The sequence below is a fragment of the Amblyomma maculatum genome, chromosome 3, assembly GCF_055883805.1.
Source record: "Amblyomma maculatum isolate TAMU_Amacu chromosome 3, ASM5588380v1, whole genome shotgun sequence".
In the NCBI taxonomy this organism is placed as follows: Eukaryota; Metazoa; Arthropoda; class Arachnida; order Ixodida; family Ixodidae; genus Amblyomma; species Amblyomma maculatum.
The window spans coordinates 27,919,023-27,928,409 of NC_139346.1; the positions used below are offsets into that span (position 1 = coordinate 27,919,023).

At 49.1% G+C, this 9,387-nt stretch overlaps 1 pseudogene; it reads right to left on the reverse strand.

Annotated features, from left to right (window-relative positions):
* Window positions 1-5,153: 5,153 nt before the first annotated feature.
* Window positions 5,154-9,108, reverse strand: LOC146194404 (uncharacterized; annotated as a pseudogene).
* Window positions 9,109-9,387: the final 279 nt, after the last annotated feature.

Below are 9,387 nucleotides of genomic sequence, written 5' to 3' on the forward strand. Positions count from 1 at the left end.
GACCTTCTGTTCGCATTTGATGATGAGTCGTTCCCTGTTTGCCAAGTTGACGCCTTGACCCCAACTCCTGTGGCTTCCGATCCACTACAGCGGGATCTTTTTGACCATTCTGTGGACAGCGCTCTAGAGCCGCGCCACCGAGAACAAATTCTTGACCTTCTACACCAATTCCTCTCCTCCTTCGACATCCCGCAATCTTCCTTGGGCCGCACGACGACCGTTACTCACCTCATTGACACTGGCGCTCACCCACCTCTCCATCAGCGGCCGTATCGGGTGTCCCCGTCTGAGCGCCGTGTTATTGCCCAACAAGTCGATGACATGCTGCAACGCGGAGTAATTAGAGAATCCTGTAGCCCATGATCATCTCCTGTGGTCCTAGGTAAAACGAAGGATGGCTCCATACGATTTTGTGTTGGTTATCGCCGCCTCAACAAAATCACTCGCCATGAAGTGTACCCCCTCCCACGAATCGACGATGCCCTAGACTGTTTGCAAGGCGCAGAATTCTTTTCCTCAGTCGATTTACGCTCCGGGTATTGGCAGGTGCCCATGGCAGAGGCGGATCGTCCGAAGACCGCCTTTATAAAAAGATCCCGCTGTAGTGGATCGGAAGCCACAGGAGTTGAGGTCAAGGCGTCAACTTGGCAAACAGGGAACGACTCATCATCAAATGCGAACAGAAGGTCCACGGGCTTGATGCGGCCGAGGCACTCCCATTCGATCAACATAGCGGGAGACGCAAGTGGATTGGCTACCAGAAGTGTGCTAGCGCCGTTGTTCATGTCAAGGACGGCAAACGGCAGCGGTAAGTGGCGGCGGCGGCAGACAACGTTAGAGGGCACAAAGAGGACTGTCGCGGCGGTGGTAAAAGAGGCAGTGAGGGGAACCAGAACAGCGCTAACGGTTGGGATGGTTGTGTCGTGAGCTACGAGGAGTTTGGTCGCAAAACGAGGACACGGCTCGTGGAGCAGGGCATCAGACGGTGCATACGAATTTAATGTTATGCCATTCGGACTCTGTAACGCCCCAGCCACATTTGAAAGAATGATGGACACTGTACTGCGCGGCCTGAAATGGAACATCTGTTTATGCTACCTCGATGATATCGTCGTCTTTTCAACCGACTTCCCGACCCACCTGACTCGACTTCGCCAGGTCTTCACCTGCCTAACCCGCGCCGGTCTTCAACTGAACCTCAAAATGTGCCGCTTTGGTGCCCGCCAGCTCACAATACTCGGACATGTTGTGTGTAAAGATGGAGTTCTGCCTGATCCTGAGAAGCTGCGCGCCGTCGCTGACGTTCCGAAACCGACCACTTTGAAACAACTGCGAAGCTTCGTGGGCCTCTGCTCGTACTTTCGTCGTTTTGTTCGGAATTTCGCAACCATCATAACCCCCCTTACACAGCTCTTGAAAGGCACCCCTAACCTCTCCTCTTGGTCGCCAGCCTGCGATGATGCATTCGCGACACTGCGCAATGTTCTGACGTCACCACCAATCCTTCGCCATTACGACCCTACTGCACCTACAGAACTTCACACCGATGCCAGTGGTGTCGGCCTCGCCGCCGTCCTCGCCCAGCGCAAGCCTGGCTTCTCCGAATACGTTGTCGCCTACGCAAGCCGTGCTCTCACCAAAGCCGAGTCCAACTACTCCGTTACCGAAAAGGAGTGCTTAGCAATCGTTTGGGCTGTAACGAAGTTCCGCCCTTACTTATACGGCCACTCCTTCGAGGTAGTTACAGATCATCACGCTCTCTGCTGGCTCGCGTCTCTCAAGGATCCGTCTGGCCGTCTCGGGCGCTGGGCTCTCAGGCTTCAAGAATACGACATCCGTGTAGTGTACCGCTCTGGCCGCAAGCACTCTGACGCCGACGCTCTTTCTCGGTCACCGGTGCTCTCGCCTAACTCATCGTCCCCTCCTCAAGCATTCTTGTCAGCACTCACCATTGAGGATATGCCTTTCGAGCAACGACAAGATCCTTGGGTTTCTAACCTGCTATATATCCTTGGCACTACTTCCGCGGCTACGCATCCTCGGGCACTCCGCCGACAGGCCTCACATTTCGCCATTCGGGACGGCCTTCTCTACCGCAGGAACTACAACTCAGACGGCAGAACGTGGCTTCTTGTCATTCCGCGCCACCTCCGCTCCGAGGTTTGTGCCCACCATCACAATGATCCGCAAAGCGCTCATGCCGGCGTCCTCAAAACCTATGATCGAATTCGTCGGAGGTACTACTGGCGGGGAATGTACAATTTCGTACGTCGCTACATTCGCTCTTGTACCGCCTGTCAACAACTCAAGATTTCTCGCCACCCTGCTGGCCCTCTCCAGCCTTTACCGTGTCCAGCTCGCCCGTTTGATCGCGTGGGAATTGACCTTTATGGTCCGCTACCATGCAGTGCCGCTGGTAATCGATGGGTCATCGTCACCGTCGACCACCTGACCCGTTACGCCGAGACTGCTGCACGTCCCGCGGCGACAGCCCGAGAGGTAGCCCATTTTTTTCTGCACCACTTCATTCTTCGACATGGCGCCCCTCGCGAGCTACTGAGTGATAGAGGCCGTGTCTTTCTTTCCGAAGTAGTCCAAGAGCTCCTGTCGTCTTGTAAATGGATACATCGGGCTACAACTGCGTACCACCCACAAACAAACGGCCTCGCGGAGCGCTTCAACCGTACGCTCGGGGACATGCTCGCAATGTATGTTACATCTGAATCGGGAAGCTCCAACTGGGACCAGGTACTGCCATTCGTAACGTTCGCGTACAACACTACCACCCAAGCAACAACCGGGTTTTCGCCCTTCTTTCTCTTATATGGCCGTGAACCATCTTGTACTCTGGACACAATTTTGCCATACCATCCAGATGCCTCTGAGTACAGTGCCTTGTCAGATATTGCACAGAAGGCCGAGGAATGCCGTCAGCTAGCTCGCACGTTTACCTCCAACACTCAAGGCTATCGCAAAGATCAGCATGATACCGATACCCCTGCTCCCACGTTCCTGGCCGACAGCTTCGTTTGGCTATGCGTTCCTGCCACCAACAAACTAGACACCAAATACCACGGACCTTATCGCGTCTTGGAACGCACATCCCCTGTGAACTACGTCATCGAGCCAGTCACCCCTTCTTCCGACCACCGCCGTCGCGGCCGCGAGGTTGTCCACGTTAGCCGCCTCAAGCCATATTACAACCCTCTGGTCGTCTCTTCTCCCTGAGTTGCCAGGATGACGACTTCTTCACGCGGGGGAAATGTAAAGAAGACAAAGAACAGAAAACGCTGCGGCATCGCCATCACCATTGCTTGTCTCCGGCGCCCATCTCGCTCGCGCTGAAGCTGTGCCCTGCGGCTGGTAATTCGATCCTACTGTGCCCAAAGTACTGCCAGCGCTAGACGTTTCAACCAACCATTAAATCCACATTTCAATTAAATAAAACACCGGTTGTCGAGATGCTTGCTTGGCCATGCTTAAATGAAATTCTATAGCTGCGCTCATTTCGTGTTCACGCTCGATGCTGTCAAGCTAGATATCATCAGATGTATAAAGCTAGACTTCAACAAAACGCCTTCCCCTGAACGCAGGTGCATATATATTACCTACTTAAGAATCCAAGGCAGTCGCCGAGATTCTTGAATAGTTTAAACTCGACCTGCCGAAAAATTTGCCGTGTCGAGCTGTTACATAGCGAACAACACGTGCTTTCCTCGATCGGCGCCCAGGAGACTCAGATCAGCGGTTAAGCGCACACTGCACGCTACGTTTAGTGACATCGCACTGATCTCACAAGCCATTATGACGTGACAGAAAAGTCCATGCGTGCATGCATGTCATTAAAAGCCATGTTCTATGCTCAGAACTGGCCGTCACGTTATCAGGCTCCTTATATGGCAGTGGCCGCAGCCCCTTAATCGTTATATGTCGTCGCCTTTATGGCAGTGTTATCACGATGGGCACAGCCTCACCTTATGATTATTTTCCTTGAAACGGTTTTTTGAGACATGCATATCAAGGCACAATCATAAAAATGGTCCTGAACGCGCCTTACAAAGGGACCGCCCACAATCGTTCTATTAATTAGCATGAGCAGTTGTGCTTTAAGTATACGTAAGCTGACATTACAGTTTTTTCCAAAGCAGCTCCCGAACAGCAGCGTTAAGCCTTTCAATAATTACACTGTAAACAACGACGGCTGCTTCCCTTTGGACCATTTATAACCGGTTTGACAGCCGGGAGCATAAGAGTGTCATTGCCGCTGACGGCTAGACATCCTTAATTTTCGCTATGAAACACCAACAGCAACACAAACGACAAAGCGTCGTGAACGGAGAGCAGCAAACGGCGCGAAGTAAGCGTGAGCAAGCATGCCAGAGGAGGCTAGCACAGCCAGACCAGCCTTTAATCCTCCAGCCCATGCACGCGACTACAGCGCCGCCGCTAAAATCCGGGTGTCGTCTACATTCTCCGCCGCGCCGTAATGCATGGGACGCGCCACCTCCTCACCCCACTACCCCCTTTTAGAACACTATAGTTATAGTATAGTGCCTAGAATATACTGGCTAGTGTGACGAGCGCGCCGGCTGGGATGGCTCGGAGAGCAATGAAAGCCGCCGGCGGCCGTGCCGAGGCGCTGCTATGCAAGAGGGTGCTGCTTCCGCACGCCAGTGCGACCGCTTGCCTGTGAGCGTCGCCGGATGCCAACAGGTTGCGGAGAATATATCTTATCTACCCCGCCGGTTCTTCGCAGGCAATATCAAAATTTTCTGTCAGCACTGCTGAGTGAAGACGTTGTAGGTCTTTTGTTTTTATATTTACAGAAGAGAAAACGCAGCATTGTGCGCGTGCCAGGTTCCGATTTGTGTTCTGTATTTTGTTCTTTGCTTTCGCATTTCTGCGAAAAAGCAGACGGCACACCTGCCGATAGCAGTTATCACAGGCCATACAGTTTAGTATGCGTATGTGTTTACATATCAATAATCTGGAAATAAAGAATGGTACTCGGGACAATTTCAGCTTTTATTTCATCCGAGAAAGAGCTTTTTTTCGGCTTCTCAACACAAGACAGTACAAATACACGATACAAAATACACATGCTCAATACAAGTTATGCAAACCTGCATTCGACTTTCGAGCTTTACCTTGAACTATTGGCAGTGCCGCAGCTTCAAATACTTCTGCCGCTGCCTTTGTCCTTCACGCTCTCTGTTCAAACCTTTCACAAGGAATCGAAAACGTAAAAGAATGTAGAACCTAAGTACTGTTGCTAAAGTATTTTTTCCGTGTTCGGGACACCCTAGCTGAGGAAATGTCAAAGAGTGCAGACACTGCGCAAACTCCTGCATGCTGTCTTCGTGCAGCTTATTTTTACTGAAAAACGCAGTGAATGCATCCTCCATGACCCTTACAGCCTTTGCTAGGTCAACAGAGGGATAAATTAGCCCGCCATTATCAAAATGAGCTGTAAACCAGGAGTCAGCATCGTTCAGCGCATCTTTTCGGGTGGCACACAAGAGGGCTGCACAGGTGGTACACGCATTTCTAGCAACAGCTTTTCTAGCAACATAGCCCGCAGCATAGTAAATTAAAGCTGAGTTGCTCTTTTTTTTAGAATATCCGTCATGGTCATCTTCAAGCTGAACAGACTGGAAAACATTCTCTGCTTCATCAATGTTTCCACTGTCGAGAAGGCTGTCCAGTGTTTCTGAAAAGGACTTGTCTTTCACCTCAGGCACATTAGCAGTAGTTAAGAGCGATTTAACAACAGAAGGAGAGCAATTGCCTCCTCTTGGTGACCTTGCAAGGTTATAAAAAGACAAAAGGTTGACAGAAACCAGAAACTGTGATACAGTAGGGTGGTCGTTTCACCCTGAAGACTGTCTGATTATCCCAAAGAGATTTTCAAGTTTGTCTTGGCTCAATCGAGCAGTTAAGAGGTATTTGAAGCCTGCAACAGTGCTCAGGTGGGATAACAGCTCTAGAGTACTTTTAATTGTTACCCTCAGCCCTGAAGCTGTACTTCCTGTCAAAAAGCCTCCTCCAGCTGGCTTAGCATGGGCCTCCCACTGGTCTAAGTAGTCTAAAAATTTCTGCATGAACATTACATTTGGACTGTCAGGCTTTAATGCTCTCGTGCTCACTCTTGCTGTCATAATTCGGATGAGTTTGTTCAACAGTTCAATGAAATCCTCAGTTGGCTGCACTACTTTGAACTGCGAGGCCACATGTTTTCTGTGCACAGAGAGCCCCTTGATAACCTCATCCCCCAAAAGCTGAAAAGCGAGGTTGACTCGCATTTTCTCGAAGCAGTTGGGCTTGATATGTGCAAGTGTAATGCTAGGCATGGCCTTCAGAGTTACGCTGTCACGATCCACATCCCAGGCTGCCTGTATTATTCCACTGTGAACTGGGCCAGATGGTGTTAAATAGCCCTTATGAACAAATCCATTTCTAATATTCTTAATTAAATGAGGCAAATCGGAAATGAAGAAGAGCCGCCTAGTAGGGTCCACAGGATGTCGTGTGCTGTTCTGGATGCGACCATCTGCACAGACTAAAAAGATAATGGTAATTAGATTTCTTTCACTAAAGTAACTGAATGTTTTTCACGTGACCTCTAAAAATATAACAAGGAAATCCTAATAAAGCAACGACAGTAATAAATCGGGGATAGGCAAGGTACCCAAGGAAGTCTACATAGGAAATACTTGCAGAAATAAAACAACCACCTGAACTCCGACAGAACAGAAACATACAGCTGTCTATTAAAGAAGAGGTACTGTGATAACTTAGCTTTGTGCTCCTAAATTTTACCTAAGTCATTCAGTTATCCGTGGGGCGAAGATTGTTTCGCCCAATATGCTTCAATATATTTGATACAAGCTACAGGATCAGCTTATCAAGCAAGGGCCTAATATATTGAGCACAGTAAAAATTCCGTATATTGTTCTATCCTGGCTATTTTTTTCTTAACGTGACAAAAATCTGCATGGCAATCTCACCTTGTACACCGAAGCTCCGCCACATGCTCCGGTTCCAGCTGGCGCCGTCACATGTTATAGTATCCACAAATAAGCCAGCTTTTTCAGAAAGAATAGTGGTCTCTACAATGATCTTTGCGAGAGTTGGCGCCTTCACATTCCCTCTCGAAGCGAAAATTCCAAGTATCTGTGTCCAATCTCCTAAAACAAGGACAAGTAGGAACAATATGGATATGTTGCTAGCAAATCCTAAAATTGTACATCTAGAAAATGCAATTTCAAGCAGCTCACCTGTGAACGGTTGGAACAGTACAATCATACCATGGTCTGCCAGAATGCCTTTTTGGTCACTTGATGATTGGTCACCAAGGTCAACGAAACCCTCAAAGCCACCTGAATTGCAAAAGTGGAATAATACTGAGCCCTTTATTCTTTCTTACAGTATTTCCAAGTTTTTGCCTATGTATCAATCCAGGCTAAGCACTGATTTTCTAAATTCAAATGTACCTGTGGAACTACACGTCGAAAAATTAAACCAACGATTTCATGCATTCTGGACATGGGGGTAAAACTCACCGTTAGGTTTCACATCAAGGTGCTCTGACAACTTCAGTTCGTCTATTACGAGACCACCACGACGGCTGAAGGCGTCCATGTCCTTTGTTTTTTCCCCCAGTGCAGCATACACTTTAGGATTCAGTCCAAAGCAACCCTTGAAGCGTTGCAGATATTTCTTCAGGCAGGCTCGGCTTGGAAGTATCATGACCTTTTCTTTCCGTAAATGTTCATAAAGTCTGGGACTTCGCATCCGCATCATTATGCACTCAACAATCCATTCGTCAGGGTAAGTCATTCCCCTGAGTGATTTTCGTTGAGCAGCAGCGAAGCAGTTCTTGACTGCAAGTTGCTGTTTCTGAGGGAGAGCCCGAATACTAGCTTCTAGAGCCTCTTCGGTGATTGATTTATTTTCATCTTTCATTCGCGCCATTTGCTCCTGCACGCTGGCCAGTTTCTTTTTTGTTCTTCTCAGGTTGCGGGAGACGTTCTGGGGTTTATTTTTCTCGCTGCTGGTCCTTTCCTGCTTTTTCAACCTTTGCATTTTGTTTTGAGCAAGCACTCGCTGGTATTTGCATTGAGCACAAGAGCTTCCTTCAGCTTCCGTTGTTAACAAGCACCTTGCCGCAAAGTACATCTTCCTGTACTGGACATATTTGCTTGACACTGGCTTTATTCCACTCCCGCAGCACAGTACCATCGCAGAAACTTTCTGAACCAGCAGTTCTGCCTCGCTGCACAATGTAAGCACCTCCTTGCTGTGCTCCCTTCCTCGTAAGTACACAGTGGCTAAAACAGTCCCCACTTCAGGCAAGGCCTTGTTAAACGTAACCATTCTTTCAATGAACAAAGTTCCGAAATTGTTTGCTTCGGCTTCGCACAAAGCATAGGACAAATATACACCGGACGCACTCGGGACTTTCATCCATGCAGTCGGGATGAATATATTACTAAATGGGTGACCACTCTCGGCAGATGGCAGCTGTACAGCTTGGCTGTCACTTTGCGACGGTGACTCTTTTTCTGAATTGACTCTTTCGGCGGGGGTCATACCGGCAGCGGCATCGTCAGAACAGGCAGAACATTCAATATCACCTGTTGCACTGCTATCGCTAACATCGAACGGCTCGGATTTGTTTCGCCGCCTTTTTGTAGTAGGCTCCTGCAAGCAAAGGTTCCTCACCTTTCTCTTCAGTGCTTTTTTGGGCACTAGATGCTTGGGATATTGCTCAAACAATGTTGGCACGGCATCAGGAGTTAGGCGGGGTTTGTCTCGGGCGATCTCGTTCACCACGCCGTTCACAGTCACCTTGAAAGAACGTTCAATGTATTGCTCTTCAAAATGCTTCACGCACACCGCGGATGATGATGTCAACCGCCTGTCCTCTCGTTTTATCAGTCTTTCCCACTCAAGCAGTCGCGCAGCGTCGGTGGGCGCAGTAAACAAAGAAACATGCTCCTTATTCGAACGATACCCACTTGTACACAGCGGGACAAAACACGTTCTTTCCTTGCACTGTCTCTTTGGTTTGGACATGTTGTGTCGATAGCACTTCACTAAGTGGCACCAAACATCAACGCTGTGCCTCGGTGAAGAGCAGATACGGACACAAGGCAAGCAATAACGGGCGCACAGCAACAACAGCTTTCAAACATGTGGCTTTACGATGCGAGAGAGCCGCGTCGTCTGCTGTGACAGCACCCTCCGGCGAAGCAGCGCCCACTGTCGTCCGCAATTGGCTTTCATAAGATGCGCAACCATCCTCTCCCATAGCGGAGCTTATGCGCTCGTCACACTAGCCAGTATATTCTAGGCACTATAGTTATAGGAAGCTTGCATGAAGCG